Raw genomic sequence first — 18,774 nt, 5'->3', positions numbered from 1 at the left:
ATCTCTTCATTTAAGTGAGCAGATTAGGGGTTTCAGGAGGAAACGGAAAATCTAATACAGCCAATTGTCATAGCGTTTGCTGTCCTTAAATGTGAAGACTGTAATATTATTAAATCGATTCTCTATGTGTAATTATTCCATAATTCAACGAATCACGAAATATTACTTAACTAGGAAGTTGGGGCACCACGGGAACATTTTGTTTATAGTTTCATTTCCCAAATATAACTCTTCAGATATTTTATTATCTTATCGATTACAGTCTTCTATTAATGTATTGTTACCTCATCAGTCTCATTTCTGAACATCGCAAACCCTAACATAAATCAGCGATATAGAAATTGGCTTAATTATTTATTTTCTAACTAACCAATCGCAGAATTACATAAACACACACAATAGGTCATATATTGCTTACTAACATGACACAAATTTAAGTCCCTTGTGGACTAAAACGATATGACGACTTGGTAGACAAAGGAAAGGGGTGGGGACAGTTCAAGAGCGGAAAACTCAGAGTGGATTCACTGTAATACAGTTGATAACTACACTCATGAAATTCTAATACCTTTAACATGAACAGCCGCTCATTAGAAAATAAATAGCATTTTACATATTTATGAGCGTATGCCTTTGTTGGACCGGTGATCACAGAGAGGGACATCTGCTGGATAATAGTTCATCAGAGAGTCTCTGGTTGCGTTCCCAGAAGTCCCATGTTCTTTCGTGGTTGTAGCTTGTTATAATGGATACGTCAGAGTACCATTTGGAAATGTTCTTAGATCAGATGCATTCACCAGACTAAAGTATTTAAACACCTGCAGCCTGAATAATCTGGTCTTTAGTTTGTAGATGTCTTCACCATTTCAGCGTGGTGATGATCTCCACGTTCTCTGGTCTTGTTCTATTGTAGAGTTGAAGTTTAAACCACTTCACACACCAGCATCACCCGGCGAGTTTTGGTCTAGAGTAGTAGCCATTTCAACGTGGGGACCCCGTCCCAGGGTCATCTTGACTATATTTAAATCGCCAACCATTTCAACATGTAGCGACAGTCTGATGTACAATTTGTCGGGAGTCCTTTTAACTGACTAGTTAACTTTATATGAAAACCCATACTCTCAATTAGAAGGAAAACCTCACATTTAATCTTTTCAAAAGTATTCCTATACTCAATCATTTATTTTATACAACATTTAGATGCAAACCCCATAATTGAGAAGTGTATACAAACAAACAAAGTATTGTGCGTCTCCTGTCCTTCATGAGGTCAACAAATGAAACAAACTCGAAATGACTGTTCCTTAAGTATCCACAGACCACTCCAACTGCTTGGAATATAGAAATACTGTTCAATTACTCAACCTTTTGATGTTACCGTACTGCAAAGTCTTTCTCTGTGGTAACAAAGGGGTGTCGGCATGGGTATCGAACCAGCATCTGTAGCAACGCAGTTTGCACTGCGATGCAGTGTCTTAGACCACTGTGCCACTCAGGAGGCCCCACCCAAAGTTTTTAATGCTGATCATTTGCCTTCCACAACGTATCAGAATACAGAGAGGTGTTGGAAAGAGTCTATTGTCCTGCTAACAGCCCATAATGGTGTTCAGGTCAGGATAACCAAAACCTTTCTTTATTAAAGACTATCAGAAAGAATGTTGCTAGTTATTTATTTTGAACCAAAGCCGTGAATGAGTGAGTCACTCAGCATTATGTAGGTGCCAAGGCTATATGACTGTGCCATCAACTTAATTATTTAGCAGACATCACCTGCTTATTCAGTCAACACATATATCTTAAGAATATGATGGAATATAATTGAACATTTTAGTTTCTCTTAGAATAAAAGCCTTAGCGTAACAACAGCTTTAGTAAGTAATACTGATGAGTAGAAACCAAAAAATAAGTGTATTTTTCAGGGTGTGCGCGTGCAGGACAAAGGAATAGCAATTCTTACACTATTGTTCTAAATTCAATCACCTTCATCCTCATCATTCAGTTCATTGAAATTAAATGTTAAAGTCGTGCACAGTTTCTATTTGGTTTATGTCGCCCATTCATTGTCAGTTAGAAACACATTAGCGCCTTGGGACCCAAAAGCATAATCAGTGCTCTAACTCCCCCTTGCGCTGGTCTGGCGCAATGAAGCAGTGACGCAAGGTACCGTACTAAAACCACAAATTACCTCTAAATCCCGCAGCATAATCTCAACACTTTTAGTTGAGAAACCACTGTAGTTATCAGAGTCAGTTATGGTAAAGGTCAAAGAATAGAGAGGAGTCATGTGTAGAGTAGAGGTCAGGTCAGTCATTAACAGCGTTAGGTAGACAGGAAGTTTTAGATAAAAAGACCCTAAGATGTTTTGTGCAACTGTCTAAAAAGTTAAGGGACCTAAAGGGGAAAAGATAACAGGGAAAGTAACTGTTTTGTGCAACTGTTGGCTGTAGGGTTCTGGAATAATACACCCCTGTTTCAGTGAGTGAACCAGCGCCAACCAAAATCAATAGCAGCAGCATATGGGGGAGGAAAAAGAGCCAATAGTAGGCAGGCCGCTGGCACTGCCCATCAATAAACCGACCAATGCCAGTGCCTGTACTGACGGTCGTTCTGTTTGCCAGTTTTAAAAATAACTAATTACAACAGAACGGAGAGGCATCAAATAAGCTAAATATGCAGCAGAGCTCTGGGAGAAGGAAAATAGCTCAGTTAAAATTCGAGACGGCGGGGGGAATTTGGAACGGTGACGGAAGAATCCGGCATCAGCTGGACAAACAGGCACTGTGCCTCCCTCCCCGATCTCCCCCTCTCCTGTACACAGAGACATGAGAAGCATTCCCGCTGCATGAACCGGCTGGCAGCCCCCCCCCATTCCATAAAACCTCCGGAGTGAGAACATTCCCGGTCCGCGACATCGGAAAATTATAACCCATAACCCTTCCTCCATCCCACCCTCCCCCTCCACCCCCTTCCTCCTGAGTCACGTTTCTTTCTACTGCAGCCCGTTGAATATAGGCAGAGCCTCCAACAGCCGGAGCATCTTCCCATATGGCGCCTTCCAGGTCTGCAGCCATTGACGCTGTGGTGGATGACATTGCCAATCACATTGCATGACAATAGCAAACAGGACACTCCACTGAGGAGAGTGTCAAGTTTCTCTCAGGCCTTACGTTACAACAGGAGGAAAAGTCTCTCTTCCCAAAGAAAGGACATCCTGCTAAAGGAATCAGAGCCACAGACCTGCAGAAACTGACAAGCTCTCCGATATCTTTCAGCCACATGCCGCTACACTTTCCATTAATTAGCCCCTTCTGCAGAGATCATTACTTTTCTGGTGCGCAAATGACAGTTTGTGTGGATTGAAATGTGCCTCCTTTTTGTGCTGAAATGTATCAGATTTGATATTTGACTCTGTGTGCAGTGATCAATTACAGTGTGTTTCTGCAAAATGCTATGTTGTGTTAGCAACAGAGGTCAAGATTGGATCAGACCGCATGAGAAAATTGCATTGGTCTTTCCACAAAGTTCAAATGGGATCTTGTTTTTTTCTGGGAAAATAACCTAAAAGTAGTATGGTGGAGATGGGAAACAGGTCAAAACGCATTGTATAGCATCATTAAATACTGTATGTGAGACTGATTTATGGAGCATTATATACCTTCTTACATTTACAGATAAATATGGATTGAATTTTAGTAGATGTGTGGGGGCAACACTGGGCAGGCTGCTACAACAATGACCACTGTGAAACAGCTGTAGAACCACTTGTAACGGTATCCCATTCTGATTCCTCATACATTACAGATGAGGAGATCATTTAGAACATTTATATGACACTATGACAGGCCTGGACTGGGACAAAGATTTTACGACAAATAACCAGACATTTCACGCACAATCCAGATTTTAGTATTATATTCAGATCCCCCATTTTCTTCCCCCTGAAGATTAACAATGCTGTACTGGGCCAAGACTTTGTCTGGCTCTTGGAGCTGACTGTTTGAATTCCGAGCCGACTTGGTGAAAAATATGTCGATGTTCCCTTTAGCAAGGCACTAATTGCTCCTGTAAGTCGCTCTGGACAAGAGTGTCTGCTAAATGCTTAAAATGTCCATATAAAAGTTGGCTTTTCGTTCAAAAACACAATTAGTCAGCATAAGGCATGCACACCCTTATTGTTTTTTATAACAATATTTGTATTGGCATTTTCCATTTCAGCGTTGCTAGTTTTGACCTTTTAAATGATCTTTCATGTGTATCAATGGGGGGGGGGGGGGGGGGGGGGGGGATAGGATGGCATGCCTTTGAACCTATCTTCAAGAGTTACTTTACTACAGTAGACCTACTGTATGAGGTGATGAATGTGTGTGATGGGTGAACCCAACCCCACTAACACATATGTTGGTCTTCTGTGGATTACATTGCAGGAGTATCTCCTAGAAGCTGAGATGCTGAGACCTAAATCAAAGGGATTGCTGAAAGACCAAGTCATGGGTCAGGTCAATCACAGTAGATCAAAGGAGTTTAGAAACTAAGATTGACCATGGTCAGTGTATGGTCAAAGTCAAGTTAACAAAGTGTGGCATCTGTTGACAAAAACACAGTCGTATCCAGTCGGCAACCATGGAGTTGTCGACATGACGTCATGTGAATCTGCCATATTTTTCTCTTTATGCTGTTTCCAACATGACAACAACATATAAAAATACAGTCTGAAGGCAAAGCTCCTAGAAAATGTGAATTCGCTTAGTAATGAAATGACACACAGGTTTGGCTTAAACGACTGGTTTGAGAACCTGCCAACTGGTCATCTAATTTAAATTGCATTTATCATAATGATGTTGATTTAATCTGATTATAGGCAATTGTGCAGTATCACTAGCCCATAGTTAATTTAAGGACAGTTTATGAAGAATGGCCTGTCTCTAAACTGGTATGTTTATACATGTTTATTTTTTTTTTTTAACCTTAATTTAACTAGGCAAGTCAGTCAAGAAAGAATTCTTATTTTCAATGACGGCCTAGAAAAGTGGGTTAACTGCCGGTTCAGGGGTAGAACGACAGATTTGTACCTTGTCAGCTCGGGGATATGAACTTGCAACCTTTCGTTTACTAGTCCAACGCTCTAACCACTATGCTACCCTGCCGCCCCATACTTCAAGTGTCATGTAATGAAAAACATTGGTGTGTGTGTGTGTGTGTGTGTGTGTGTGTGTGTGTGCCTGTAATAGTATCCTTGTGGGTACTGGAAATCCCTAGGGGTTAGGTTCAGAGTTAGGGTTAGAGGTTAATGTTAGGGATTAAGTTTAGGGTTAGAGGTTATGAAAATAGGAATGGAAATAAATGTTAGGTCCCCACAAGGATAGTAAGTAAGATAAGAGTAAGAGAAGAAGAACAATAAATAAAAGTAAGATAAGAAAAACAAATAATTTAAGAGCAGTAGTAAATAACAATAGCAGGGCTATATACAGGGGGTCCTGGTACAGAGTCAATGTGAGGGGGCACCGGTACTGGAGATAATTACGTACATGCAGGTAGTGTTGTCAAACTGGCTATGCATAGATAATAACAGAGTAGCGGGGGAGGTGCAAACAGTCTGGCTAGCCATTTGATTGGCTGTCTTATGGCTTGGGAGTAGAAGCTTTTTAGAAGCCTCTTGGACCTAGACCTGGCGCTCCGGTACCGCTTGTTGTGCGGTAGCAGAGAGAACAGTCTTTGACTAGGGTGGCTGGAGTCTGACGATTTTCAGGGCCTTCCTCTGACACCGCCTGGTATAGAGGTCCTGGATGGCAGGAAGCTTGGCCCCAGTGATGTACTGAGCCGTTCGCACTACCCTCTGTGTAGTGCCTTGTGGTCGGAGGCCAAGCAGTTGCCATACCAGGCAGTGATGCAACCAGTCAGGATGCTCTCGATGGTGCAGCTGTGAAATCTTTTGAGGATCTGAGGACCCATACCAAATATTTTCAGTCACCTGAGGGGGAATAGGTTTTATCGTGCCTGCTTCACGACTGTCTTGGTGTGCTTGGACCATGTTAGTTTGTTGTTGATATGGACACCAAGGAACTTGAAGCTCTCAACCTGCTCCCAGTCGATGAGAATGGGGGCGTGTTCGGTCCTCTTTTTTCTGTAGTCCACAATCATCTCCTTTGTCTTGATCAGGTTGAGGGAGAGGTTGTTGTCCTTGCACCACATGGTCAGGTCTCTGACCTCCTCCCTATAGGCTGTCTCATCATTGTTGTGATCAGTGTTGTGTCATCAGAATACTTAATGATGGTGTTGGAGTTGCGCCTGGCCGTACAGTCATGAGTAAACAGGAAGTACAGGGGGGACTGAGCAAGCACCCCTGAGGGGGCCCCCGTGTTGCGGATCAGCAGTTGGGGATGTGTTGTTACCTACCCTGACATTCAAAGTTCCTATGGAGTAACTTTGAACATTAAAAGGGTAAAACACGATTTACCCTTTTGTAGTTAATAAATCCAATGTGAAATGTGATAACTAGACCTTAACATTGAAAAAGTGAATCCATTGTTTTCCAGCTAATTTAAAGTATCCCTATCCATCTTCTGAATCAAACGTGTAATGTCAGTACAGTAGCCTATGCTTCGGAGGGGGGTGAGGCAAGTAGCCTAAACACAGGCAGACACTGGAATACATTTCTGAGTAACAGAGAGGTCTTTGCATAGGCGCTTTGTTGCATTGTGTTGTGGGACTAGAAAAAAATGACTGGAACGTTAAACAATGTTATTAACCAGTTCCCATGATTTTAAAATAACAGAACAGTATGGATCACTTTCGCACCAGGTTCCATTTCTGTTCCTTAAAAAAGGAGAACACCATTTTGGGTTCTGTTCCCGTGAACCGGTTCTAACCCCCGCTATTGACCAATAAACATTCACATGGGCGTGGTCTGGCACATAAATGCATATAAAAATCATTCAAGGATATTCATATTGTAACAAAATTTGGTACACACGTTGCAAACACTCAAGACTTAACATACGCAAGAACATTCATATGCTAAATGACTGACTAAAATATTGACCACAGGATGGTTCTATAAAGGCCACATGTTTATATCTCTTTATCTGTTAGACTCAGAGTGATGATCTTTTACACATGCTCAGGGATGTGAGTCAAGTTAACCCACATGATATCTCAGACACCACCTGCTCGATTTTGACCAAACTTGGGTGAATGATGAGTCTTGCCATAGAGATCCATCATTTACACAGATTGGCCGAAGGGCGCTGCATCATTCGTGTGGGACGACATGTTTATTGTTGCCTTGTCTGACAATGGTTTAATCCGGGGGTGGGCAACTCCAGTCCTTGAGGGCCTGATTGGTGTCACAGTTTTGCCCCAGCCAACACACCCGACTCTAATAATCACATACTCATGATCTTCAGTTTAGAATGCAATTTGATTAAATCAGCTGTGTTTGCTAGGGTTGGAGAAAAAAAGTGTGACACCAATCAGGCCCTCGAGGACAGGAGTTGCCCACCCCCTGGTTTAAATCCGTGACTTGGCTTAACCTTGAAACCATTAAACCCTTGGACATTGGCTGTACTAAACTCGACTTCTTTGTTTGGGGAAAAAGTGTGTATCGAGAGCTGAAGCCTGAAGTGCCAGAGCTGGAAAAACAGTGACTAAAGTTAACCACGTGGGTTGTAGGCTCGGTGGCCATAGACATCCATGGAGCATCAGGTTCAGTAGAGCACATGGCCCAAACAACCAATCCCTCAGCATGGATTTTATTAATCATCATGAAACGGATAGTTTGGGAAAGTAACTCAAAAACTATGTACTGTAGCTAGGGATATCCAACACTACAGTTGTATTGAGATTGAAAACGCATCGAGTCCTGCTACTGTAGCTTGAATCTGGCGTAACAGCTGTTTATATACAGTAAATTATGTTGCATATGAAATGTCATGCTCCTGATATATAGATTAATTCCTAAGATTGGCAACATGGGTTTTTAGCCCGGCTCGGAGAGAAAGGAGAAAGAGAGGCAGAGACTGCAGACGATGTTGTGCCAATAAGGTTGGGAGTTGGAATGCGAATGGGGCTTTTTTTTTTCTTCCATTCACCCCGGGGGAAACAAAGCTGGCTTCAACAAACCAGCAGCGAACCCTTTCCGTGAAAAAAAACTAATGCTTGGTGTTAAGATGTTTCCTGAATCGCGGGTCATACGTGGTGTCATGTGTTAAATCACACACACACACACACACACACACACACACACACCACACACACACACGCCTTTAAAAAGCCACAGAAGAACGGGGCCCGAGACAGGTCACCGGCTTAAAACATATCTACTGGGGTATAGCAGCACAACACTGGCTCCCCTCCTTTCTAAACACTCTGCCAACATCTGCTCTGGCATCACTGCAACACACACACGCAAACACACCCATACTCACGCACGCACACGAGAGATATAAACTCTATATTTTCTTTCATTCTCAGTCTTGCTCTAAATCGTATTCCCATGCCCTTCCACAGTCAAAATGATTCAGCCAAAAAAATAGCGTCATTAAAAATGCACACACAATAAAGTTGGTGGAAGTAGCCGACATGTGCCGCCAACACAGGGCATTTCATAAAGCACTGTATTTAACTCTGCAACTTCTCCCTACTTGATGCTTTATGGTCCCACTTCTTTCCTCGAGAAAGGAAGAGGAATTTCTTCATCTTTGCCAGCTCCAGTTAGTATTGTGGAGGGAGGAAGCTTTGTCTGGGGTGTTGTGAACTGATTGTGTTTAGGGAACTGAAGGGTTCTCTTTAACCTAAACACCACATTTTCCATATATTGTCTCGTGTTCCAACACACCTGCTACTAATGTGTACTTAACATAAAGAGGTAGAGTAAATCTGAATCCAATCAAATATAAAAATGACTATATTTAGAATTGATATATAGAATGATGACGCTGAACTAACCTGGGAGATAGTTTTCAGTAAATCAATGCATTGTTGAAGGTTTGCTAAGCATTGACATGTTTACGCCACATCGAGTGTGAAGTTAGTGTGATTAAATTCTATTTGATTATTGAATTGACTAAACAGTGATGCAGTCAAATCACTATATCACTTTAGTTCTCCCCTGAAGTCTGTGTGTGCAGCATTCCTGTGAGCCAAGTCTTTGTCACCCTCCCCCAGAGAGACAGAGAGAGAGAGAAAGAGTACAGTACAGGCTCAGTGAGCACAGCCTTGCCATTGAGAAGGATGCCATAAGATGAGGGACAGTGTCTGACAGACCAACCAACCTGAACATGTCCTCTATGCTTATTGTTATTGGTGAATGTATGGTTATTTTGACCCTTGGTTATTGTTGTTACTGTTGTCCCGTTGACAATTTTGATTCTTATTATTTTAATATTGTACATATCCAAAGTAAGCTTTGGAAATTAGTACATTGTTACGTCATGCCAATAAAGCACATTGAATTGAGAGAGAGAAGGAGAAGTGTGAGCCAGAGCCTAACTTATCCTCCCCCAGAGTGAGAGAGAGAGAGAGAAAAATGGGGAGGAGGATGGATATGGCTGGATCGGAGCGGAGAGTGGAGGAGGTGATTGTTCGGCATTGGGCTCCGTTCCAGGACTGCAAGCTAAAGCTTGGCCAGAGGAGGTGAGAGGGAGCTTCAGTCTGATGACCTGAGCACACTGACCCTAATATAATCCAGAACGCTGGACAGGAGAGCCCTGCTTATCCAAACATCTACAAGTTGTCTGCTATTAGGCCAAGTAGCATGGCTAAACCCACAAGGTCCTATAGTGACTAGGAGTTCTTACATACAGTACTGTAAGAGTTCATCCTCCCTTAGCACTTAATCCTGTCATAAGTGCTCCAATAAATATACAGCAATGAAAGAGGAAAGGATATTAAGCTAAGGACCCTGAGGCTAAACACCTCCCTCTGCAACTGGATCTGGACTTCCTGACGGTCCGCACCCCAGGTGGTAAGGGTAGGTAACAACACATCCGCCACGCTGATCCTCAACACAGGGGCCCCTCAGGGGTGCGTGCTCAGTTCCCACCTGTACTCCCTGTTCACTCACGACTGCACGGCCAGGCATGACTCCAACACCATCATTAAATTGGCCGATGACACAACAGTACCTGATCACTGACGACAACAACGAGACAGCGTATACGGAAGAGGTCAGAGAACTGTCCGTGTGGTGCAAGGACAACAACCTCTCTCTCAACGTGATCAAGACAAAGGAGATGATTGTGGACTACATGAAAAAGAGGACCGAGCACGCCTCCATTCTCATCGACAGTGCTGCAGTGGAGCAAGTTAAGAGCTTCAAGTTCCTTGGTGTCCACATCATCAACAAACTAACATGATCCAAGCACACCAAGACAGTTATGAAGCGTGTATGACAAAACCTATTCCCCCTTTGGAGACTGAAAAGATTTGGCATAGGTCCTCAGATTGTCAAAAGGTTCTACAGCTGCACCATCGACAGCTTCCTGACTGGTTGCATCACTGCCTGGTATGGCAACTGCTCGGCCTCCGACTGCAAGGCACTACACAGAGGGTAGTGAGAACGGCCCAGTACATCACTGGGGCCAAGCTTCCTGCTATCCAGGACCTCTATACCAGGCGGTGTCAGAGGAAGATCCTAAAAATGATCCCCCCCCCCCCCCTTCCACACCACTGCTACTCTCTGTTGTCATCTATGCATAGTCACTTTAATTAACTCTACCCACATGTACATACTACCTCAACTAACCGGTGCCCCCGCACATTGACTCTGTACCGGCACCCCCCTGTATATAATGATATTTTTTCCTTCTGCTCTTTAATTACTTGTTACTTTTCTCTTATTCTTATCCGTATTTGTTTAAACTGCACAGTTGGTTAGGGTCTACACTTGCTGAATTCGGTGCATGTGACTAATAACATGTGATTTGATTTCCCAGTTGACTACAGTGCATGTCTCCTGAATAAACTGAGAGGGACTATGGTTTGAAGTCAGGTAATACCTGCAGCAGAAATTAATTTATTATCACAAAGGTTCGTGTAGAGAAAAAGGAGAGGTGGAATTCAAGGTTTTTTGCTTATCCTGTCTCAACTTTGTACCAAGCAGACCAAAAGACACATGCTCTAAATTGTTTTACTAGGTCCTCAGTCTGTGAGGTAATTAATCCCAAATGTTTTGCCACGTTCCTCATGAGGTCAGTGTAATTCAAAACCTTTCCTCTCTATTTTCTTCCTTCATGATGTGTGATAGCATGCATAACAAAAGGAGGAACAAAGTTATGAAGTGGTCATAAAATAGGTCACATGATTAACTCCTCAAACGTATGCATATAAAAAAAAGGATTTGTGTAATATGACAGTCACTCATTCCGGCTCTCAAAGACTTGTCCCAGTCGAATGCTCTCGTGTCTCATGGATTAAACATCCAAGAGGGCAATTTTCTACTTAGCCACTTAACCTAAATGCTCATCGATCCAAAGGACACTCATCTTACATGCTTACAGCAGCAATGTGTGTGGGCCTGAATGCTTGGAACACAACACTTAAGCCTCTACCCGGGGGGCTGAGGCGCTTCATCAAGCACATGTTGCCCCTGCAGACTGAGGTAGCACAGTGGAAATTTCATCTCATGTTTATCATTAAAACAGCATAGCCATTTATACTGTATGTTAATAATGTTCTTTTATATCTCGCCTTTTGTTTTAAATCAGACTCCCCGACTTTGTAAGTCTAATTATGCTACAGTTTGTCCATTATTGGCATGATTGTAAAGCTCGCCACCATTGGACTCTGGAGCAGTGGAAACGCGTTCTCTGGAGTGATGAAACACGCTTCACCATCTGGTAGTCCGACAAACAAATCTGGGTTTGGCGGATGCTAGGACAACGCTACCTGCCTCAATGCGTAGTGCAAACTGTAATGTTTGGTGCAGGAGGAATAATGGTCTGGGGCTGTTTTTCATGGTTCAGGCTAGGCCCCTTAGTTCCAGTGAAGTGAAATCTTAAAGCTACAGCATTCAATGACATTCTAGACGATTCTGTGCAGTTTGGGGAAGGCCCTTTCCTGTTTCAGCATTACATGCCCCTGTGCACAAAGCGAGGTCCATACAGAAATGGTTTGTTGAGATCTGTGTGGAAGAACTTGACTGTCCTGCACAGAGACCTGACCCCATCGAACACCTTTAAGATGATTTAGAACGCCGACTGCCAACCAGGCCTAATAGCCCAACATCAGTGCCTGACCTCACTAATGGTCTTGTGGCTGAATGGAAGCAAGTCCTCGCAGCAACGTTCCAACATCTAGTAGAAAGCCTTCCCAGAAGAGTGGAGGCTGTTGTAGCAGCAAAGGGGGGACCAACTCCATATTATGGCCATGATTTTGGAATGACATGTTCCGACAAGCAGGTGTACACATACTTCTGGTCATGTAGTGTGTTTATCTTCAAGGCCTCTCATTTCCACCTCCAACAAAAAATATTGCAGTGGTCCAGAGTCATCGACACTTGACCTCTACCGCCGAATCCACTAAGGGGTTATAATCAAGATAATCAATCTCTATTAATAAGATGGATTGGTTATCAGCGCTCACCTTAGAAGGTTCTTTGTTGGTGTTATTTAGTGTCTGTGAAATAAAATTTGTGGTGATAGTTGTAGCAATACTAGTGGCAGTTGTGCTAGCAAACAGCTCCTGCATTTAGTGAGTGACTAGCCACAAAGTCACTAGTTTAACTGAAATAGACTAAAAATGCCCTGTGTATCCTACACTTATGAGCTTATAGATCCCAAAATGTAATGGATCCAGTGACCTCTGTTGTGAATGTTTATCTTCTCTGCCTACGATTAGCCCACCCAGAGATCAGTGAATCAGCTCTGTTCTGACACTTCATGGGGCTTGACCTTTGCCCCCTACAGTGGAGCCTAGTATTGACGTGGTTAGTCAGCGTGAATCGGATTACAGACAGTAGGCCTGGGTAGGACCAACAGGGCGCCTCTCCCACAGAGTGCTCTTTATACCTGAGAGGGAGGCAGTGATTAGAGAGCTAATATCAGTCTATTCAGCCACTCTGATGGTCTAGACAAGCATACAGACACACACACACACATCCAGGCATAAGCACACATGCACACACGTAAGCATGCACGCAAACTCACATCAGGAATTCATTACTGTTATATCTAGATGGTGCTGCTTATGCGTATAAATCTGCTATAAGAGTTAGAGAGAGAATCACAGAGACGAGTTAGAGTTGAAGTCGGAAGTTTACATGCACCTTAGCCAAAAACATTTAAACTAAACTTTTCACAAGTCCTGACATTTAATCCTAGTAAAAATTCCCTGTCTTAGGTCAGTTAGGATCACCACTTTATTTTAAGAATGTGAAGTGTCAGAATAGGAGAGAGAGAATGATTTATTTTAGCTTTTATTTCTTTCATCACATTCTCAGTGGGTCAGACGTTTACATACACTCAATTAGTATTTGGTAGCATTGCCTTTAAATTGTTTAACTTTTGGGTAGCCTTCCACAAGCTTCCCACAATAAATTGGGTGAATTTTTGCCCATTCCTCCTGACAGAGCTGGTGTAACTGAGTCAGGTTTGTAGGCCTCCTTGCTCGCGCACGCATTTTCAGTTCTGCCCACAAATTTACTATGGGATTGAGGTCAGGGCTTTGGGATGGGCACTCCAATACCTTGACTTTGTCCTTTAGCCATTTTGCCACAACTTCGGAAGTATGCTTGGGGCCATTGTTCATTTGGAAGACCCATTTGCAACCAAGCTTTAACTTCCTGACTGATGTTGTGAGATGTTGCTTCAATATATCCACATCATTGTCCTCCTCATGATTCCATCTATTTTGTGAAGTGCACCAGTCCGTCCTGCAGCAAAGCACACCAACAACATGATGCTGCCACCCCCGTGCTTCACGGTTGGGATGATATTCTTCAGCTTGCAAGCCTCCCCTTTCTCCTCCAAACATAACAATGGTCATCATGGCCAAACAGTCTTGTTTCATCAGACCAGAGGACATTTCTCCAAAAAGAACGATCTTTGTCCCCATGTGCAGTTGCAAACTGTAGTCTGGCTTTTTATGCCAGTTTTGGAGCAGTGGCTTCTTCCTTGCTGAGCGGCCTTTTAAATTATTCCGATATAGGATTAATTTTACTGTGGATATAGATACTTTTGTACCTGTTTCCTCCAGCATCTTCACAAGGTCCTTTGTCCTTTGCTTGTTGTTCTGAGATTGATTTGCACTTTTCGCACCAAAGTACGTTCATCTCTAGGAGACAGAACACATCTCCTTCCTGAGCGGTACGACGGCTGCGTGGTCCCATGGTGTTTATACTTGCGTACTATTGTTTGTACAGATGAACGTGGTATCTTTAGGCGTTTGGAAATTTCTCCCAAGGATGAACCAGACTTGGAGGTCTACAAAAAATAATTCTGAGGTCTTGGCTGATTTCTTTTGATATTCCCATGATGTCAAGCAAAGGGGCACTGAGTTTGAAGGTAGGCCTTGAAATACATCCACAGGTACACCTCCAATTGACTCAAATGATGTCAATCAGAAGCTTCTAAAGCCATAACAAACTTAGTGTATGTAAACTGCTGACCCATTGGAATTGAGATACAGTGAATTATAAGTTAAATAATCTGTCTGTATACAAGTGTTGGCAAAATTATTTGTGTCACGCACAAAGTAGATGTCCTAACCGACTTACCAAAACTGTAGTTAGTTAACAAGAAATGTGTGGAGTGGTTGAAAAACAAGTTTTAATGACTCCAACCTAAGTGTATGTAAACTTCCGACTTCAACTGTATGTAGACAAAGATCGTGATAACAGAGATAGTTGTCCCTATAAGACCAGTTGACCATAGAAAAGGTGCTCTGAGAGGCTGTGAGATATCTATACAGTACATACATGCTCGAGTTCCCTGTGAATCTAGACGGAGTTTAACCTTGACTCAGGGGTAGACGTACCATAGTAAATGTCCGGGACACTACAATTCGTATGATTTGTTACGTTTCGTATGGTATGTACAGTCGTGGCCAAAAGTTTTGAGAATGACAAATATTAATTTTCACAAAGTTTTCTGCTTCAGTGTCTTTAGATATATTTGTCAGATGTAACTATGGAATACTGAAGTATAATTACAAGCATTTCATAAGTGTCAAAAAGGCTATTAATGACAATTACATTTGCCCATTCTTGCATAATCAATGCTTGGAGTTTTGTCAGAATTTGTGGGGTTTTGTTTGTCCACCCGCCTCTTGTGGATTGACCACAAGTTCTCAATGGGATTAAGTTCTGGGGAGTTTCCTTGGGTTTCCTTGGGCCATGGACCCAAAATATCAATGTATTGTTCCCCGAGCCACTTAGTTATGGCAAGGTGCTCCATCATGCTGGAAAAGGCATTGTTCGACACCAAACTGTTCCTGGATGGATGGAAGAAGTTGCTCTCGGAGGATGTGTTGGTACCATTCTTTATTCATGGCTGTGTTCTTAGACTAATTGTGAGTGAGCCCACTCCCTTGGCTGAGAAGCAACCCAACACATGAATGGTCTCAGGATGCTTTACTGTTGGCATGACACAGGACTGATGGTAGCGCTCACCTTGTCTTCTCTGGACAAGCTTTTTTCCGGATGCCCCAAACAATCGGAAAGGGGATTCATCAGAGAAAATCACTTTACCCTAGTCCTCAGCAGTCCAATCCCTGTACCTTTTGCAGAATATCAGTCTGTCCCTGATGTTTTTCCTGGAGAGAAGTGGCTTCTTTGCTGCCTTCTTGACACCAGGCCATCCTCCAAAAGTCTTCGCCTCACTGTGCATGCAGATGCACTCACACCTGCCTGCTGACATTCCTGAGCAAGCTCTGTGCTGGTGGTGCCCCGATCCCGCAGCTGAATCAACTTTAGGAGACAGTCCTGGCGCTTGCTGGACTTCCTTGGGCGCCCTGAAGCCTTCTTCACAACAATTGAACCGCTCTCCTTGAAGTTCTTGATGATCCGATAAATGGTTGATTTAGGTGCAATCTTACTGGCAGCAATATACTTGCCTGTAAAGACGTTTTCGTGCAAAGCAATGATGACGGCACGTGTTTCCTTGCAGGTGACCATGATTGACAGAGGAAGAACAATGATTCCAAGCACCACCCTCATTTTTAAGCTTCCAGTCTGTTATTCGAACTCAATCAGCATGACCGAGTGATCTCCAGCCTTGTCCTTGTCAACACTCACACCTGTGTTAACGAGAGAATCACTGACATGCAGTGGAAATTTTGGGGGGGGGATTCAGTTCATTTGCATGGCAAATACGGACATTGCAATTAAGTATAAGCAAATTGCCATCATACCAACTGAGGCAGCAGACTGTGAAAATTCATATTTGTGTCATTCTCAAAACTTTTGGCCACGACTGCATGGTAGGTATCAATCATTTTGTATGATATGTTCAGATTTCCAATTCATATGATAGGTTACGATTTGCAATTTGTACAATATGTTACAAACAATTGTTGTGAAGAAGGCTTCAGGGCGCCCAAGGAAGTCCAGCAAGTATGATAAGTTACGAATTCCAATCTGTTGTGGCTAACGGTAGCTAGGTGGTTAATGTTAGCTAGGCTAGGGGTTAGGGTTTAAGGTTAAAGGGTTAAGGTTAGGGTTGGGGGAAGGGTTAGCTAACATGCGAAGTAGTTGCAAAGTAGCTAAAAAGTAATAAGTACTTAACATTTGCTAATTAGCTAAAATGACCAACCACCCTACTTTTGTTAATGCCTTAAGTAACCTTCTGTCCTGTGTAACCATACCGGAAGTTGGGAATAGATTTTCAATCTACAGATTCTATGGCACATGGTTAATGAACTGATAAACAAAACGATGACGTATTCAAAACTTAGACGTTTTCAATTTGAATTATTATAAAGTATTCTTGCAACCAATATAATGTTATATGTATGGAGGATGCAACCTTCCCAGCTCTGCAGATTTAGCTGTGAAGAGACAGAATCATTAGATCATTTGGTTTGGTACTGTCCATCTGTAGTTTGTTTTTCTTCGCAGATTCAGAAACTGCAGAATAGCTAAATTTACCTGGAGCTAACGCTGCAAATAGCACTGCTGGGTGATTTATGACTTGTTTCAGGAAACTAGGCCTATGTTGCGTGTCACTACTTCACAGGATTGAAGGATTCAAATTTGAATGGAAGCTTCTTTTTTTAATCAAAATGCTTTTTTTTTGTCAGAAATGCCTTCTCCACCCCCCTCCATGGGCTAGGTTTACATTTTTTTAGTTAACCAGGTAAGTTGACGGAGAACACATTCTCATTTACAGCAACGACCTCAGGAATAGTTACAGGGGAGAGGAGGGGGGATGAAATGAGCCAATTGTAAGCTGGGGATGATTAGGTGACCGTGATAGTACGAGGGCCAGGACACCAGGGTTAACACCCCTACTCTTACTCTTACACCCCTACTCTTACGATAAGTGTCATGGGATCTTTTGTGACCACAGAGAGTCAGAACACCCGTTTAACGTCCCATCCACAGGGCAATGTCAGCACCCTACACAGGGCAATGTCAGCACCCTACACAGAGCAATGTCCCCAATCACTGCTCTGGGGTACACTTCCAGCAGCATCTGGTCTACTAGGACCAACCCTGCTTAGCTTCAGAAGCAAGCCAGCAGTGGGATTGAGGGGAGAGGCCTGGGTCTAGGACTGGCTGAGGACCAGGTTTGTCTGAGAGTCAGTGATAGTCCACTGGCCCTCTCCAGTGTGTCGAGTATACAGAGCCTGCTGCTAACTGACCCAATGTCACATGTCTACCAGTCCCAAGTTCCCCACCCCCGGGCTCTGGCAGCTCGCGTCTTGGCCCACTGCATTGTGGGTCTGCGGGGAGATATAAGATTACTCCTTCAGCCCAGTGTCAGAGGTAGGGGAGCTTGGAGCATAGAAGCATGCTAGACATATTTTCCACATACTTGCTAGTTCTGGGGAAATTGTGGAAAAGGAGGTTGTATAACTCCACGTGTGTGTGCTTAGGTTTCCGAACGCATTTTCAAATGTGCCCAAGGTAAGCATTTCAAATAAAACTGCTTTGGATTTAGCATTCGCTACTAATCAAAAGCATCCCTGGTTATGATCCGTTTATTTGGGGTTTTAGACTTGAGACCCACAAGGAAAAGTTCACTGAGGACGTGAGTGGGGTAGAGTGAGTGAGTGTGAGTCCATACAGTTTATATAGTCCATACAGGCCCTGGTTAAAAAATGTATTGTTATTTTAAAATAGTGCACTATATAGGGAATAGGGTTCCATTTGGAACGCACTGGGTGCGTCAGTGTGTGACTGACTGACGAGAGAGTGAGAGGAGAGTGAGAGGGTAAAGAGCGTTTCTAACTGAGCGGAACTAATCAAGCCAATAGAACGTCACCATCCTTCTTCCAACAGTGGTTGACTGCAGAACAATACTGGTAGTGGTCTTTCTTGGACCATGTTAGTTCTACTGTCTAAGACTCAAACCCAACACCTGACATCTTCACAACACAGCGCAGTGTAGATGTGTCGGAGCCAAACGTGATCAGCTCCTTGACGTTGTCTGAGCGCGTGCTATATTAGTTTGATCTCCAGTATGACTCTAACGAGGGAGTTCAGTGGTGACAGAGAGACGTGGACCTAATTGTTTGAGGAGAAACAGACACGGATAACTGAGCAGACCGAAGAGGCAAGTCCTGCTTTATGCAATGCCAAGTCCATTCAAGGTGAACTGTACACAGTAACTGCTTAAA

The 18,774-nt window shown here is 43.1% G+C and overlaps 1 protein-coding gene across 1 annotated transcript in view; it reads right to left on the bottom strand.

Moving 5' to 3' along the window:
- The window catches only part of me1 (malic enzyme 1, NADP(+)-dependent, cytosolic), a 124,445-nt gene that overhangs the window by 65,117 nt on the left and 40,554 nt on the right, over window positions 1-18,774 (bottom strand). The gene's annotated exons all lie outside the window — the stretch shown is intronic.

The sequence above is a fragment of the Oncorhynchus mykiss genome, chromosome 3 (assembly GCF_057628025.1).
Source record: "Oncorhynchus mykiss isolate SJ-2025 chromosome 3, ASM5762802v1, whole genome shotgun sequence".
Taxonomy (NCBI): Eukaryota; Metazoa; Chordata; class Actinopteri; order Salmoniformes; family Salmonidae; genus Oncorhynchus; species Oncorhynchus mykiss.
The sequence above is the reverse complement of the archived record's forward strand: the minus strand, read 5'-3'. Positions and strand labels throughout refer to the sequence as shown.